Source organism: Ambystoma mexicanum, chromosome 2q, assembly GCF_040938575.1.
Source record: "Ambystoma mexicanum isolate Mex_15411 chromosome 2q, UKY_AmexF1_1, whole genome shotgun sequence".
Taxonomy (NCBI): domain Eukaryota; kingdom Metazoa; phylum Chordata; class Amphibia; order Caudata; family Ambystomatidae; genus Ambystoma; species Ambystoma mexicanum.
This window is the reverse complement of record NC_090924.1, coordinates 1,185,365,052-1,185,383,702: the sequence shown is the minus strand read 5'-3', so window position 1 is coordinate 1,185,383,702 and position 18,651 is coordinate 1,185,365,052. Positions and strand designations below refer to the sequence as shown.

General features: G+C 46.9%; 1 protein-coding gene across 1 annotated transcript in view; it reads right to left on the bottom strand.

Moving 5' to 3' along the window:
- Positions 1-18,651, bottom strand: part of MALRD1 (MAM and LDL receptor class A domain containing 1) — a 3,359,462-nt gene that overhangs the window by 1,700,866 nt on the left and 1,639,945 nt on the right. The gene's annotated exons all lie outside the window — the stretch shown is intronic.

Sequence of the window (18,651 nt, the reverse complement as noted above, 5' to 3'; positions counted from 1 at the left end):
ACTTTGCCGGACGACTTCAAATCCAGACAATATCCAGAGACCAGAACTTAGAATCCAGACTCCAGAACTTGTAGCAGAGAGGCCTAGTCCACAAGCTGAATCCTTTTCAGAGGCCCCAGAATCCAGCAACCTAACTAAACTATTCAACAGCCGGGCTGTGCTGTTCGCTCCTGGCTCAGAACCCGTGCCAGAACCGAGATCCAGAGAAAGCAGAGCTGTATCCAGAACCGTTAGGTCCAGTTCAAGAGGCCAACCAGACCAGACTGCTGTGCAGTGCCGATAGCAGACCCAGACCAGACCGCTGTGAGCAGAACCAGTGCCAGAGACTGTCCGGAGAGAGAACCGCAGCCCAATCCTGACCAAATCCGGGATGAAGTCGCATTCCAGTCGAAAACTAGGACCGAGTATCAAGGACTGTACAGAACCAATCTCTTAGTTTAAAGTAATCTTATCCCATCCATTCAACCTGTCTAGAACTGCATTTAGAATTTTGTGTCCGTCCTGTGATTTTAAATTCTGAAAGCTTGACATTATTTCTGAAAATCTACCTCCACAAAAATGTCCGTATCTTTTGAACCATTTGTCCTAGAAGCGAGATTTAACTGTCATTTTAAAGCTAAGAACCTAAGCTTTCCAACAGTTCTTCCGTAATTGCAATCGACGCACTCGGAAAAAGTGCCGCAAATTGCAATTTTACTCAATTTCACCACTTGCAAAAAGCTGCTTCTTGCTTGCAACTGCTGAATTTCGTTTCAACCTGATAATCCCTCATGAATCATTGCTAGTGTTGACCTGAACTGATTCAAAGTAGCTGTCACCTACCCTGAATCTCCTATAGGGAATTAAACTCATTTTTAGCATATTTTTCACTTCATTGCAAATCACATGTAAAAGTATTTTTGACTGTTTAAAAGCATACCGGTTGCTCTAAGCTTGCTAGGGGGGAACTGGAATTTGAACTGCATTTTGATTGTATTCCTGAAAACCTGTGTGCCCTCATTTCCATCTCTTCACATTGCATAGGGTGGGAGTGAATTGTCACAAGGAAAAGTGATCATATTATCTCTTGTTGAAACCATATCAGTTTATTTCTGTGCTGCATTCTTTCCCTCTTTTCTTTTCCTTGAAACCATAAAAGTATTCTCTGCTACCTTATCCTTTCTATCCTTTCTATACCAACTCCTAAGTAATTAAGGAATTGTGCTACTGTAATATTATCCATTGTTGATCACTGTTCATACTCATAAGTGTGCTATCAAATATTAATTTATTCATAAAGTGTGATATATATATATATTGTTTAATTTTTCCAATAAACCTTTTAATTTGCAAAACAAACCTACTTCTTGGCTCAGTGAGGTCAGGGGGTCAGGGGGATTCAAAGAGAGGGGCGTTATATAAGGGTTTATCATCCAGATTTAAGAACTTTTCATAAAAATATATAAATAAGGGTTTCCATTGAGCATCCCAGACTAGGCATTGACATAGTTGGATTGCTGAATTGAAGTCACTTACACAGTGGGGGTTTGGAGCCAGGGATTCTGGATTAGATCTACCAATTGTGCAGCTTAATACAGTGTGCTAACTGACAGGATACAAAAATCCTGTTGGATCACCACGCTGTGTTACACTGTAAAAGCACTCTTCAATGGAACGCTCTAAGGAAATGGTCTGTTTTGCAAAATAAAATACTAACTTCTGTAAATCAGGAAGGCAATCAATTTCCAGAATGACGACACTGGTAGACATCAAAATAGCCAGAGAGCACCTCTTACATAAGCTATTTGTGAGAGGCGAGTGGACGGAACAGGATCAGACGGTGTGGTTGCAGGCAATCACACCACAGATCACTGCAACAGGGTCTGATATATGGAGAGATCAGGGTCCCTTACATGTGGCCCTGAGTGAACTATACATGGCCCCTAAAGCCAAGGATGAGCATGACAAGATTGTCAGGATCGCGGCATATTTATATTTATATATGGGAGCCATACAGGACAAATGTGCTGAAGGCCAAGATCTGGCAAGTAGGCAACTGATGGCATTAGAGAAGGCTCAATCTGACCTGGACTCTTACGAGCAGAAGCTGCACAGGAGCCAGGAGTCAGAAAATGATAGTAGACAGTATATCATTAAAATAAAAGAGGATATGGCTATCCTGCAACAGGAAAAGGCAGACCAGGATACCAGAATTCTGGTCTTGCAGAAGGAGCATCAAGAAGGGTTGGACTCCTCCCTACAGCAGAGCCAGAAAAAGCCAGAGCAACAGATAGATTTCAACAGGTCATGCACAAAGCAGGTGGCCACCCTGCAAAGCCAATTGGATAGAGAAAAAGAGGAGAGCAATACATTGATTTTGAAAGACCTGGTTACCCAGGCAGAGTTTCATGAAGAGCGCTAGAAAGCTGGTGCCCTTCAAAGGCAGAGGGACGACTTGGCGGCACAGATGCAGGCTTATACTCAGGAAAGGGACACCTTAGGCCAGGAAGTCTGCCACTTAAAAAAGAAAATGGAAGAAAATTACCTGACCTCCAAAATGAGTTTCAGAACTTGTTAGAGCACACCAGGATGGTGGAAGATGCTCTGGCAAGAAAGGAGCAGGCCAGTAGGGACGATACTCAGGAGGAAACCCTCCTGCATCAAAAACTGGCCCAGTACTCCAAGACTAACCAGGAAGCACAGAGAGAGAATGAGGCTCTCTGCCAGCACAATGATAGGCTCCAGCAACAGGTAGCCATGCAGGAGAAACTGATAGAGTCTAGTAAGGCCTTGATTGAGGAACTGAAAGCACAGGCTCTGGCATGGCAACAGGGAGCAGGGGCTAACAGAGATGAGGTTAGCTGGGAAAGGGAAACACCTGACCATAACCTCAGGAGCCCTAGTACCAGAGGCCTTCATCTCTCCCAGTCCTTGGACTCTGCCACCCCCATGTCCCATGGTGCACATGAGCTCAGGGCCATGGGGATGGCAGATTACTATCCAGCCAAATGTATGGGGCTCATAGGCCAGTACCTCCCAGGAATGCATGGGCGGGTATCCGGGTATGGGCACCCAAGTACAGCGCAATTTAGTGGGGAACCCCAGGAGAGTAGGCCCTCTAAAGGCATTCTGAAAACCTCTGCCCAGTTAGGTCAGTGGGGGGGTACCCATCACATCCGGGCAGCAAGGAGGAATCTGAAGACTCCTCCACACGTCCCAGGACACAAGAGACTAGGTCCCCACATTCTGCCGGCCATTCCCAGGCTCACAGAATCCGGGAAAACCTGGAAGATCAGACGGGCACCTCTGGGAGCAGTGCTTCTGAGTCAAAGGATGAATGGACCAGGGTTACCCGAAGCAAGAAGGCCAATAAGGCAAAAAGGGCCTTGTTTAAGAACCCCTTAAAACAGATTAAGGCAATCAGGAGTGTCATCACGCCTTATCACAGGAACGCCAAGTATTCTGTGTGGGAACACTTGGAGCTCTTTGAGCAAATGATGGAGACTTTCCTTTTGAAAGACAGCAGTAGCTGCATGCAGTCGGTCAAATGGACATTGTCCCCAGAATACTCCAGCTTCTTTGCGGGGCTGCAGACCAAAACCATTCAAGATGGTCCACATATAGGGCGGCCATCTTGAAACATTTTTCTGTTCACCGGAATCCCCAAGAGGCTCGCAAGGCAGCCTACAATTTGCAATGTGGGGAGGATCAGGCCCCACAAGAATTTGTGCAGGAATTGAAGCATGCCTTTGCGCAGACTACCAAAAGGGTGCGCACGGACAGCAAAGATTTTTTTTATTTTTTATTTTATTGGTTTTTACAAACCTTTAAAATCTGACACAAATTCTCCACACATCTTTATCAAAGTTCCTTAGACCCATCCACATAACATCCATTGCTATAACTTTGTCAACTCTTTTCCATCTTTGGTAGTTCAACCAAGTTCACCATTCACCAGAGAACTTTCAACTATTGGTAGCAGACGTGCTTCTATAATTTCCAGCAACCTTGTTAAGGGCAGGATTAGTTTTAAGTCGGTTCCCTGGAACATTAAGCTCCACCACTCGTCCGCACACAATGATGGATGAGCTAAGCTCCAGGGCCCCAAGTGTATGGTCCTCTCAGATCTTAGTTTTGTGCAAAATAGGACTAGATGTTTTAGTGATTCGTTTCTCTTTAAGCACAACCTACATTCAGGTCTCAGGTGGGAAAAACCCCTCCATGAGCGGAGGCGATCATTCGTTTTGAACAAGTTCAGTCTGAACAGTATAAATAGTCTGCGTGCCTGTGGATTGGGGAATAGAAGCACATATTTCTGAAGGCTGTTAAAGGCACGTGCTTCTAATGGAGCGTTGCGCGAACTACTAGCGGCAACTCTTTCCGCACAAGTCTCGTCCCAATCTGTACGCCAGATCTTTAGTTTAGCTGCATCCGGATTCTCATGAAGCAAGTCGACTGTTATGTCGTATTTTTTCAAGATTGCCTCGCATCTGTTCGACCACATCTGGAATATTTTGTGATTTCCAGGTTGGGCATTGTAAAAGATCTCAAATTGTGGGATCTGCGCCCGACTACAGGTCTTTCGATATAAACTCAACAGGCTCCAACATATTCTTGCATGCAATGATATTAAAGCCAGTTCATATCTTATACAAGAGGTTTTCACACCCCTACGAAGTGTTAAGACTCTCGTCCAGAAACAATTTTCCAGTGTGGCCCAGGTCTCGTGGGGACATCCCAGTGCATTTTCTGCGCCATATGTCACAACCGGTATGACCTTCTGTTGGTAAAAGGCCAAGACTGGACGTAATGAGAATTTGCCAAATTTCTTGTTGATTATCAGTGCTTGGTTTGCTAGTTGGTTACATTTCCTTTTGGTTTCCGCAAGCCATGGCCCGTCATTAATGGCCGAACTTATTGTCATCCCAAGATACTTGACACTTTGTGAGATCTGCAACGTTTCATGTCCCAAAGCCCATGTTATGCTTTTTCTGTTAATCACTCCACCACCATTCAAGTTCTGCAGGACTAATATTTCGCATTTTTTGGTGTTAATTGTGAGTTTATTGGACGTGACGTATCGTTGCACAGCGTTTAGTTTCCTTTGCAACCCGATCGGCGTCACGTCCATTACGATCAAGTCATCTGCGTAAAGCAGCCAGCTTAGGTGTGTGTTGGCCACTTTAGGTGGGAAGGATCTTACTTCATTGATTGAGTCGCCGATGTCAGAAATGAACAACCCAAAAATGGCTGCTGCTAGTGGGCAGCCCTGCTTCACTCCCTTGAATGTGTCGATGGAGGAGGATAACAAGCCAGATCGATCCAGTCTCACTCGAATGGAGGTCTTTGAGTGGAGTTCCTTGATAGCTGCCATTAAGTCTGGTGGACATCCCCAGTTCTTCAATTTGTCCCACAGGAGCGTTCTGTCGATGGTGTCAAATGCATACGAGAAATCTATAAATGCTAAATATACCTTTGTATTCATTTTGATTGCCTCCATTTTGATTATGTTTAGCAGTAGAAGATTTAGCGAGCAACCCACTTGTTTTACAAAACCTGATTGACGTTTGTCAACATGTGATGATGATTTTGACCAAGCTAATAGTTTCTTTTGTAGCATTGTGGCATAGACTTTGCCTAACACGTCTAATAGTGCAACAGGCCTGTAATTTTTATGGTCCGATCTATCGCACTTTTTAAAGATTGGTACAATAATCGCACACTTCCAAGATTTAGGTGTTTGCCGATTTTGTGCTATTCTTCTAAAGAGTGTCTCACACAGTCGTGCCCATATCTCTGGGAACTGTTTAATTGTAAAGTTCGTGAGACCATCGGGTCCCGGTGCACGCAAGTTTTTTGCTTTCTTAATGATGTCTATTATCTCTTCTTTTCGAAATTCTAGATCCCATGGTTTAGAACATTCCTCCGTAGAGGCATCAACAGGCTCAGTAGAGATATATAGGCTTCCAAAGTGCGATATCCAGTCAGCCTCTGACACCATGCAAGCTTGAGTTGCATCTTGGGGCGCGTGCACATTGTTAATAAGAGACCAAAAAGCTGATGTGCTCTTATTTTGTAATGTCCTCATCATCGCTTCGGTGTCGTTTTGGAGTATAATATGTTTGTGCGATTTTAACCAATTCTTATACGATTGCTTTGCGGCCTTAGCAGCTTTTAAGCGAGCTTGTTCACCTAAGGACTTCGCGTGTCTTAGATCGCTGCGTAGCATACGCTTGTGTTTCAGCACGTCCAGGTCGAAGCTGTGAGCACGCACATAGCTACTGTTTTTTAATCCTGCCATTTTAGGTTTAAACTGCTTCAGCAGCTGCTCGTATTCCAAACATTGACTGACACTGCAGTATTCACTGGTAAGATTCTCCATCTCATCTCTCTTCAGTATTAATCGCACTCTATTTGAGGTAGCCTGAATTTTATGCTGCCACGTGCAAGTTGGAACTTTTTCAAGTGTGGAAATTCTGCTACCAGCATATCATGGTCGCTATCATTTTTCTTTGTGACCTTCAGTGAGACTATTCGCGGGTGTAACAGCTCTGAGACGAACATATAGTCAATTATGGAGGCCTGATTTGCACGGTGCCAAGTGTTTGCAGGGGGCACGTCATTATGGATGTTTCCGTTTAACATTTGAAAATTGCGTGCAGCCATCTCTTCTAACCACGACTGCTTCAGGTGTTTTTTTGTTATCGAGTTCAATGTTTTCAGCAGGTCAATGTTAAGGTCTCCACATATCATTATGTTAGGCCAACCTGATAACACCACGAGAGAGTCCAGTATTTCCATAGTCTTATCTATAAAGACTTGTTCGCCGGCCCTTTTATGGTTCCAGTAGATGTTTACCACTATTAGGGAATCGGCCGGCGAACCTGCTGGGCCAGACCATTCTAAGGAGGTAGACTGAATGAATGGCGAGTGATTCGTTGAGCTTACAAGTCTCCAGCCTGAAGATCTTGTGATCATGGTGGCCAACCCTGCCATAGGGCGACCTTTCCTAGATTTTATGGCAGAATTGAGCGCAACCTCAAAGTCGTTCGAGACCGGGTCTTCTGTTATCCACGTTTCTTGTAAGCAGATGATCTGCAGTTCGTTAGACCAATTTGAGTTGAATAGGTGCATGAATCCCCGAGTGTTCCAGGATGCGAGACTGCACACATTTCGTGCAGTAGGTTTTTGGCGTTATTGATGGGATGTGTTGCCCAAAGCCTCGGACAGCCATAGCCACTCCAAGGCTTCTGTACTAGGATTTCCAGGTTGAGCTCCTAAGAGTTTTGTAGAGATCTGAGATGAATTTCCATTTATTGTTATGGTTATCTTGTCTTTTTGAGTCACTGAAACCAGAGTTTGTGTCAGTGCTTCCTTATCAGTTGGTAGTGAATTATTTATGACGCGCGTTGGGCTTTTGTTGTTACTTTGGCAAAAGCTTGTTTTTCTGGTGTCTTCGAGCACGTTATTCTCTGGCAATGTTTTCAAGATGGATACTCGTGCTGCAGGCTTATGGTGAACAGAAGCATCGTCTGTGATGACCAATGACTGCTGTGATTCATTCAGTTCATAAACATCGAAGCCCAATGAAAATAATGCTGCATTCGCTTCCAAGATTGTTGCCACAATTAGTGAGGACAACACGTGGAGTACTACCTTATCATTTCTGTTCTCATCGTAGAATTCCACGATCTTCAGGTCGTTAGAACTTATGGACCGTAGTGATGGTACCGAATGAAGCAGTCTAACAATGTTACCTGGATTCAGTATTAGCTTGTCCGAGTGTTCCAGCCTCTCAATTATAATTTTATGAATCGGTATTGTCGAGAAGTTCTTTTTGGGCGATGAGCCTTTACTAAATCGCACGTGTTTTGGCACCTCTTTTGTGTTGGAAGGACGACACATGTTTCGTGTTGGTAACTGCGATCCAGCAGAACCTATTTGGCCATTTTCTTTCTCCAAAAGCACAGGGTTAAGTACCTCTGGTGCAATTGACTCTGCAGTATTAAAGTGCTCATGATAGTGGACAGCTATGGACTGCATCCTTTTTCTTGTAAAGTTAAAAAGGGTGGACTCTCAGGACCATTTGAGAGTAACAACACGCGTTTGTCTTTGTTGATGATCTGGCATGTTCTGCCATGTGGAGTCTTTAGCCGTCGCGCCTCTTGAGGAGGCTCTTCTTGGTTTTGAGTTTTATTTGTTATGTCGGGTTTCATTGCAGGTGCCTGGTGTCCATTTAGACAATCTTGTGCGCTTATGCTCGTCAGATACTCGGTGCCAGTGGGCACGTCTCTCTCAGGTGGTGTCGATTTATTTTCAAGATCTATATAGTCTACATCTTCGTAAGTTGACATATTCAACATTCCGGTTGAAATGTCCTGAGCTTGGTCTGTTAAGACCGAATCAGTGTTGCATGTGGAAGTTGGTTGACTGGCTGATGTTTGTTGTGATGGCTTGTTTAGCAGAGCTGACCCGAGTATGCATTTATTTAAAGTGCTGGCTACGTTTTGTACAACGTTGATATTTCGCAAGAATTTTCAGGCACCGTTTAAGGACTTATGTTTCCGGCTCGGTTGGTTTTTTGTTTTTTTTGGTTGAGTTGTTGGATTCACATTTGTCCGTTTCGGTTGAGGTAGGTTTGCCACAGGTAGATGACCTCCGTTAAATAACGGGTAGGTGGCTGTTTGAGCCCCTTCCAAATTCTTTGAAGTAGGCTCGGCGGAAGAGTTTACACTCAAAGCCTGCTGCGAGCAAGCTGCCGCCTGGATGTCCGTTTGCGCTTGGTTAGAGATGCTCCGCGCTTGTTCAAATGCAGTATTAAAGGAGATGTCTAAAGAAGGGTCATATCCTGTGCTCCTAGAGGTTTGAGGAGCTTTACTTTGATGGTCAGTTTGTAGTTGATCTGTATTTCTCAAGGATTCCTTCGTTTGCACAATTGAATCAAGCAGCGGTACCGACTGAGCTCCGGACTTGTCGCCCACTTTCAACAACGTGCTAAGCTCCACGGCCGTATGCACTTCCTTGTCTAGATTGGTCACAAGCGGGCCTTGTACGCTCCGTAAGTCAATGATTGGGGCCGGTAGAGTTTTCTCGCCCGCCCCTTCTTTAGGGTGACGTTCTCTGGTTGAGAGGCGGTCTTCTGATTTAAATATCGCGAGTGCCTCTCTCGCAACATCTGCCAATAGTTTTTTGTCCAAAGTATAATTTTTCCTTTGCTCGTTTAAGAGGTTAAAGGATAAGTCAAGTCTCTTGAATCCTTCTTGTTGAGTATGGTATGAGCGCTCACACACTTGCTCCAAGTAGATTAACTTGGATAAAACTAAGGCCACCGTTGTTGATAGATCCCTAGTTGCTTCGTGCAAGTTTTCGTATAGTTTCATAAATGGAGCCAACACAATTGTCGTTGATGACATCAGGATGGCTTGAAGGTCTTTCGGTGATGTACAGGTGTCTTCCTTAGGAGAAGACTCATGAACTTGATAGGCCCTAGTGTTTGTTATTGGACCTTCCTTACATTGACGTATTTTAGGGAATGGCCGTTCCATGAAAGAAGAGTCTTGAGATTCGTCTCGGTTTGTCCTGTTTAAACCAGGAGACACCGACATAGCCGTAGACAAATCGTTAACAATGTTTGTGTTATGACGAGTCGAAACTAGCCTCTTTTGAGTGGATACTAAGTGGGCGGATGCGTCATCAAAGTTAACATTAGACTCACAACAGCCGTCAATTTTTGCACACTTATAGCGCACTTTATGCCATATGTCCTCATTTGCTCCTGACAGCTGGGAGTTTGGTCTTTTGACTAAAAGTCTTTCCGTTGAAGGTGGCGACTGCAGTAATCCCCTGTGTATAAGTTGACGGCATGATTTGTTCATTGCTATCAAGTTAACCAGGACTTTGTCAGCGATTCCCAAGGAGTCTCTCCTATTATCTTCGTGCACGTGGTCATCGTCCTTGGGAAACTCACTGACATATGTGCTTGTGGAACAGTTGATCGGAGGAAGCGGCGCCACAAACACTTCATCTTGCAACACCTCACCCTGGAGTCTGCCAGGCCATCCCGCTGGTTGGGCGGCACGGGGCAGGGTCTCATGGGGAAGTACCTCATCAGCTGCTACCTCGTCAGCTCCAGCTATCTGTAATGTGCGCGTTCCCCCGCGGGGCCCAACCCTCCCTCCCCAAGTTCCATTGGCTCGCTTGTTGGAGCGCTTACTTTATTTTCACCCTCAAGGCAACCACTTTCGCCATCTGCTGGAGGCAACCCGTGCTCCCCCAGCGTTGACAGCCGCTCTGCAGCTTCTGTACATACCATGGACACCGCAGGCCGAGCACCCCCTCCTGATGTTAAATTTCCACATACACTGCTGTTTCTGACCACCGGTTCAGCCCCAAACATCTCAGAGGATGCAAAGGGGGGAGGGGTGGTCTCCACACAGGGCGAGGTCTCAGAGTACGCGGTAGAGTTTGTGGCAGCTCTGCCTGCGGTGACCATTATTCCCTGATTATCATCGGTTGATAGGTCCGTTTGTATAGTTTGATCGTTGTAAACATCTGTAATCGGGCCAGATGATGTATGAACATCGGGCCCGCTCGTCTAGACTGTGTAGTGCTCGCTCAGTTGTAACTCAGTCAAATTTGGTGGAACAAACACAACCGCTGGCATGCTTGAGTTAGAGCAGTCGCGAGAGGCGGGGGAGGGTGGACAATCAAAGTCCTCTGTGTTTGAAACACAAGAAAAGTAACGACTTACTTTGTTAGTCGGCCCCCTGTGGCTAGGTACAGCAGATTCTACGGGTGCCTCTCGCTTCTTTTGTGCGCGGGTCCTTGATGCTGATGGAGCCGGTAATGATGGTGTAGTAACCGGCATAATTCACGTCGGCAGTTTGTATGGCTCGCAGCTCGCCAAACAGCCTAACAGCAGGAAAGAAGTTCACAGCCCTTCACTCGCAGGGCTTAACGCCGCAAGGGCGCTTGAGGCGGCCACAAATAGGCAGGTGAAGTCAGGTGACACAGCAACAACTTCCCCTTAAGGGCACACGCACCTCAATGGAAACGAGTTCGTAGTCCAGTTACAGTTCGAAAAGGCACTCCAAATAGGCGCTCGCCACAGCCTAACAGCAGGAAAGAAGTTCACAGCCCTTCACTCGCAGGGCTGAACGCCGCAAGGGCGCTTGAGGCGGCCACAAATAGGCAGGTGAAGTCAGGTGACATAGCAACAACTTCCCCTTAAGGGCACATGCACCTCAATGGAAACAAGTTCGTAGTCCAGTTACAGTTCCAAAAGGCACTCCAAATAGGCGCTCGCCACAGCCTAACAGCAGGAAAGAAGTTCACAGCCCTTCACTCGCAGGGCTTAACGTCGCAAGGGCGCTTGAGGCGGCCACAAATAGGCAGGTGAAGTCAGGTGACACAGCAACAACTTCCCCTTAAGGGCACACGCACCTCAATGGAAACGAGTTTGTAGTCCAGTTACAGTTCCAAAAGGCACTCCAAATAGGCGCTCGCCACAGCCTAACAGCAGGAAAGAAGTTCACAGCCCTTCACTCGCAGGGCTTAACGCCGCAAGGGCGCTTGAGGCGGCCACAAATAGGCAGGTGAAGTCAGGTGACACAGCAACAACTTCCCCTTAAGGGCACACGCACCTCAATGGAAACGAGTTTGTAGTCCAGTTACAGTTCCAAAAAGCACTCCAAATAGGCGCTCGCCACAGCCTAACAGCAGGAAAGAAGTTCACAGCCCTTCACTCGCAGGGCTTAACGCCGCAAGGGCGCTTGAGGCGGCCACAAATAGGCAGGTGAAGTCAGGTGACACAGCAACAACTTCCCCTTAAGGGCACACGCACCTCAATGGAAACGAGTTCGTAGTCCAGTTACAGTTCCAAAAGGCACTCCAAATAGGCACTCGCCACAGCCTAACAGCAGGAAAGAAGTTCACAGCCCTTCACTCGCAGGGCTTAACGCCGCAAGGGCGCTTGAGGCGGCCACAAATAGGCAGGTGAAGTCAGGTGACACAGCAACAACTTCCCCTTAAGGGCACACGCACCTCAATGGAAACGAGTTCGTAGTCCAGTTACAGTTCCAAAAGGCACTCCAAATAGGCGCTCGCCACAGCCTAACAGCAGGAAAGAAGTTCACAGCCCTTCACTCGCAGGGCTTAACGCCGCAAGGGTGCTTGAGGCGGCCACAAATAGGCAGGTGAAGTCAGGTGACACAGCAAGAACTTCCCCTTAAGGGCACACGCACCTCAATGGAAACGAGTTCGTTGTCCAGTTACAGTTCCAAAAGGCACTCCAAATAGGCGCTCGCCACAGCCTAACAGCAGGAAAGAAGTTCACAGCCCTTCACTCGCAGGGCTTAACGCCGCAAGGGCGCTTGAGGCGGCCACAAATAGGCAGGTGAAGTCAGGTGACACAGCAACAACTTCCCCTTAAGGGCACACGCACCTCAATGGAAACGAGTTCGTAGTCCAGTTACAGTTCCAAAAGGCACTCCAAATAGGCGCTCGCCACAGCCTAACAGCAGGAAAGAAGTTCACAGCCCTTCACTCGCAGGGCTTAACGCCGCAAGGGCACTTGAGGCGGCCACAAATAGGCAGGTGAAGTCAGGTGACACAGCAACAACTTCCCCTTAAGGGCACACGCACCTCAATGGAAACGAGTTCGTAGTCCAGTTACAGTTCCAAAAGGCACTCCAAATAGGCGCTCGCCACAGCCTAACAGCAGGAAAGAAGTTCACAGCCCTTCACTCGCAGGGCTTAACCACAGCAAAGAATTTGTTAACACTTTTTTCCATGCCTTGCCCAAATACATCATGACCTAGCTTGTGAGAGATTTTCATGAGAAAAGGTCACTAGACTGGGTCATTGAACAGGCTACCCGAATCTAGAGGTGCAGAAGCCCATAGAAAATAAAAGTAAAGCGCAGAAAAGCCCCAAACCGACCAGCACCCCTGATGCTGCCAAAGTGGCAGAGGTAAAGGTTGCCCCCATTTTAGATTTGGAGATGGGGGGGCCTTAAAACTTGCCTACACAGAATAATTCCAAGCCAAGAAGGCCCTCGGGCCAGTCACAGACAGGGAGTCAAGGAGGTAGTCCCACAAGCGGGATCCCTCACTCCCCTGATTATGTAAGTCCCTGCTACAAGGGAAACCGACCGATCCTGGGTTATGTGTGGACTCCTCCAGCCCAAAGGGGGGGATCCAGCCAAGCACCTAACCCAGGGAACTTCCCTCCTAACTTCCCACAGGAAGGCAGAAATTCCCCAAATCCTGGGCAGAAATTTTTCCCCAGGTATCCACCCAACTTCCAGTCCCACAATCATCCATCCTTCTTTCCCCACTTCCCTGAGCCCAGACCACCTAATCCAGGAGAGGGGATGCCAAGGCTGGAGGTGTACCCAAATCTTCCCAACCTGGGGTACTACCAGAGAAGGGATAGCTACCCTTCCCGGGATCAGCCCAGGGGAGAAAACAGAACCCCGTATCAGCCTGAGCGGGTTTCACAGTTAGAGCGCCAGGTCCAAAATATGGCAGAGGAGCTGGGTCGCATGCTGAGGGCTCAGCAGAACCCCCAGATGAGCATGCCGGCACAGAATGTACTCGGGGCCTGGTGCTCCAGAACAATGACGGGGCAGCACCCCGATAACCCACTGGTTCCCAGGGAGGAGGCACAAGGGGAAGGGGGGTGTAAAGCCTTGGAGGAAGTATCCTTCCCCACTTGTAAACAGCCCCTGGAAACCCAGGAACCAGAAACAAAATCTCCTACCCCTGAAAGTCTGCCACCCAAGGAGCAGAGAGGAGGTAGGAGAAACAAAGGACCCAAACAGACTCACTTTGAGGAGGAGGTACAGATCTTCCAATTTGAGGGAGAGGGATCCTCAGAGGATCCTGGGAAAAGGATCTTCTCCTTCAGAGATGGGGGAACTCCTCCCAAGGAAAAATGGGTCCCAAGAGATTCACAGACAGACTTGGTAGATGTGGGGACTGAGCTAGCGCCGCCAATCATCTCATCCCAGAACTAACAGCATCAAATTCCCCTGGTTCAAACCCATCCTGGTGACTGCCTCCAAAAATGGGGGGGTGGCCCAGAACCGGAACCAGGGGAACTCAAAATGTCTCCTATCTCCAGTTGCCAACTTTTTCTTTCAGATTCCCACAGGCTCTTCACAGAATTCTACCCAAATCTCTTCTCTTTCCTTGTCCAAAACCAGAAAATTAGCCCACCAGTTGGCCAAAAATGTGCATTATCTGTCCCCCCTTGAGGAGAAGGAGAGAAGATACTATGCCCCGGTACAAGTACAGGGGCAGGGTACAATTCTGGCACTGGTGGACACTTGATCCCAAGCTACCCTTCTGTCCAGAAGGGCATTTGACAAACTAAATGCAGGAAGGGGGAGAATTACTGGATTCCCCTCACCTCTCTTCCTGGACAACTTCAGAACTTTTATGGGAAGGAAATTCCCGTCGAGGGGACTGCAGATTCGGACATTAAAATTGGATGACACAAGGTGTAACACCCGGTCATAGTAGTGACTCCAGAGGGCACCCCTTGGTTACTAGGGAATGACCTCCTGAGAAGGTTGTCACCCCTAATAGATTGTGTAAACAAGGTACTCTGACCCAGACTAGCCGACCAATAAAATTAAAACAGAGTGTCAACCATGTTAGTTTAAACGGCACATGCCACACGGTTGAACAAAAATCTGACCAAGTAGAATTTCACTTCCAGAACAACCAAATTCCAGACGTGACAGTAATAGCAGTAGGACAACAGACTGGTGATGGGGGGTCCTCTCTATTTCTGAAAATCAACCTTCCTTCCAGTTTAAGGTGGTATTCCACACTGGAAGGAAACACTCTGAAATTCTTTACTAATCCACAATTAGACATTCCCACTCCAATAGTCCAGAAAGATGTGAAATCAGCTCAGAGCCTGGCTGATATTCAGCAAATTGGAGAGCAGTTGTTCATCCCTGTTCAGTTAAATGATGGGAAGGACTCTGTTCTCGCCCGAGTGTGTGTGAACAATGGTAAGAGCTTCATCAGCGAAGCCATGTTCCGCCAACTCCAAAAAGATCCAGCCATTCCCACATTCAAACTGATAGACAAATGGGAAATGGATCTCGAAACACCCAATTCCAAACATCTCCTGCCAAGCAGGTGTATGCTCAAAATCTCCATTGGCAACAAGAGCATAGTCCATAATTGTTGGGTCGTGCGAGACGTCACTGCCGCCTTTTACTTAGGCAGTGACATTTTCAATCGCTTTGCCATTAGTTTGGACCTAATAAACTTCAAAGCTTGGTCCCGATTAGTGGATAATCCCATGGGCTTTGATGATCCAGAAAAAGCATTTAGGTCAGCTCAATTGCTACCTTATGCAGTTAAAATTCAGATTAAAGAGGACGTCGCCATCCCAGAAAGGACCCGACAATTCTCCCTGGAAGTGAAAGTTAAAAGAGGACAAAAAATGAAAAACCCTGATGCTTATATTCACCTAAATGCTTCTCTCCGACAGCAAGGTTGGGGATAAACCCAACACCGTTAGTCAATCTAGAACATGACACCATTCCAATAGAGGTGGATAACAGCGACTTAAAGAGTATTACTCTAGCCGCAGGCACCATTATTGGAATGGCGGTTGATGACCGACATCTTTCCATTGATTTAGGAAATGAACTGTTAGGACCAATCCCGAAGGACTGTTTTGACAGTGACAGTGATGACAACACAACACCAGACAGGATCTTTACCCGGCATGGGGGGAACTTCCTGGTGTACACTTCCTGCCCTTATGGTAAGGAAGATGTGACTTGTGACTTCAGAGCGGATGAGGTGATTTTCCAGGTCCATGAGGGCCTCCTATACCACCTGAAGACTCCAGTCCAAATGAGCACTCTGACCAAGGACTTCTCCACCCAGCTGGAGGAGGCCGCAGAGATAGCAAAACCATAAGTCTTTCCAGGCTTCAGGCAGATGGTTGAAGAGAGAGTCAACCTAGCTGATGCCTGTGTGACTCTGGAGCAGAAGCAAAAGTTAAAACAAGTTTTCTTGGATTTCCAAGATCTCTTTGCGGTGGACTCATATGACTGTGGTTGCACCGACATCCACACAACAACAATTCCCACGGACCTTGGCATGTCTCCAGTGTTTGTGAAGCAATATCGCTCGCCTCTCGCATCCATGGAGTCCCTTACTGAAAAATTAAGAACCTTGAGTCCCGGGGGATAATCCGTCCAGTACACAGCACCTTCAATAAACCGGTGCTGGGAATATTGAAGCCAAACGGCCAGTGGAGACTCTGCTTCGACCTTAGGGAGCTCAACAAATGGGTCCATACTTCCCGTTGGCCTCTTCCCTACATTGACCAAGGGCTGGCCCAGGTCCAGGGGTCACAGCTATTCACTGCAAAAGACCTGACAAATGGATACTGGACTGTGCCTGTCAGTAGGGAGGACCAATACAAACTGGCTTTTACCTTTGGGGGCCAGCAGTACACATGGACCCGGACTCGGATACCTCAACTCTGGCAATTAATTCAACATTTTCCTACACGAGGCCATGCCCGACCTGGGTGCGAGGGGTAACCTGGCTTATGTAGATGATGTGCTCATAAAAAGCTCAACTGTGGAGGAACACACATGTGATGTAACAACAGCCTGTGCATCAGTGGTGTCATCCTCACAGTACTCTGCTGCATTTCTGTTTTCCAGCGGTAATGCTCAATCACATTGCATACAAAAACTTTGCCATAAACATCTATCTCTTCATCATTACTGTCTGACTTATGCATGGATGGTGGTGGAAAACATAGATACCTGGTATTTTCAAACTCCCACAATCTTAAATTTGAAAGTGTTTTTTTTATGGTCTCAATTTATTTAAGCTCTGCAACCTAGTTCCATGCCTTTACATTAGATGGTGTCGCATTGTGCAAGAAACCGGGGTTTCCCACAATCTTACACTACACTGTGTGTGTTTCCCTGATGTTCAGTAAATGAGATCTGCACACCTCCCTCTCCTGTAGTAGTGGATGGTACTGAAAGGGCCAACCTCCTTTGACGATCTTGCTGGATGTTCATCATCCTGTGCATTTACTTGTTTTGGGACATGTACCCAAGAGTTACTTTTGATGGGGTGTGGAACATTAATTTCTTGGTAACTTCAAATGATCATGCACATTTCTGGCCTCCTTAGTGCAAACAGCAAGTTCTACTAGAGGAGTGAAATGACAATGAGCCAAATGGCTCCGGCACACTCTAGCTCATTTGGATTCTGAGATTGTGTTACAATTGGTTCTGCACTTACTGACTGGTGCATCACCTACTATCCCAAACCTCTGCTGCTCTCTCCCAACACAGTCATGTGAACAGCCCCTTCCAGAAGCTGCCGTCAACAACTCCTGGCTCCATCTTCTCTACCTCCCAGGTGTCCAATGATAGCACCTGTTTTGTCCACTCCCTTGAAGAGACATACACAGATTGGTGAATTACATAACCCTCTTAAAAGAGTCCCAGCTTCTAACACTCATCCTCTCAATAGTCATCCAATGGTGGTGTCTTGTCTACTTGCTGCAAGAGACAACTACTTATTTCAATCTCTACTGTTCCATTCCAGCAACAGCAGGCAAACATACCTCTGCCACAATCTTCCCTCTGGGATTTCTGTCTCCTCTCACAAATCTTCTCAGTTGTCATTTGATGGCCTTTGTTGTCTCGTTCAGTCATTTCAAAAAATGAACACTAACTGGTGTGCCTCCGACCTCCATGGATCTTTGCTTCTACCTCTGATTAAAAACAGGCAGGCGAATCTCATGCAAAAGCTACCCTTAGGAAAGCTTCACTCCTCCCACTCCCTTATAGCACGCACATTCTGGTACTGTGAAGGATTGTCATCTGGCAAGGGCATAGAAGGCCTGATGTTTATTAAATATAAACTGATGTGGGTAACTCTCTCTCAGAAATGGTGGTCTTATCAGACCCCGCTGCACAAACACAATGCAAAAAAAAAAGCTTAGTGTTCACCTGTGCCCTGCTGCAGCAGTAGCTTGATCTGCAGCCCTTGCTCTGCCGTGGCACAGAGCGGGAGGTGCCCTCTTTAAAAATGCAGTGACAGCCAAATCACTGCAGCTCAGGGACAGCATTTAAGATAGGCACCTCTACCTACCAATTACATAGTGATGAGAGTTACTATCCTGGTGGCAGGTATACACTTTAAACATCAGCCATACCTGAGTTAGGGTATGGTGGCTAGCATCTCCCATACTTATTACAGTCATATCAATATGAATATCATATAGGTGTGAACACTCTGAGTTGTGGAAGGGTCATCTGTATTCTTGTCAAAAAGCTTGGCCCTGCCTCATTACAGGGCAGAAGACTGAATAACCAGGCCTCTCCTTTTGATCAATTGTGAGTGTGGATAACACCCTCTCCGGAAAGCCAGCCTCCCAGCAGAAGAGGAATCGAAGAGTTAGACGAATTTAGGGAATGTGTCCCTTATTCCCAAAGGAGAGACCCTCCTCCTCCTCTGAGGCTAGGGAGGAGAGCCCATTCCACAACACCATCCCGAGGGGATGAGGGAAGTGGGACCTCACCAGAGGAGACTTCCCCCTAACCCCCCGAGGACAAGGACTCCTGTTCTTGTGAGGTACTCTCTGTTGCCCTGCAAGTGATGG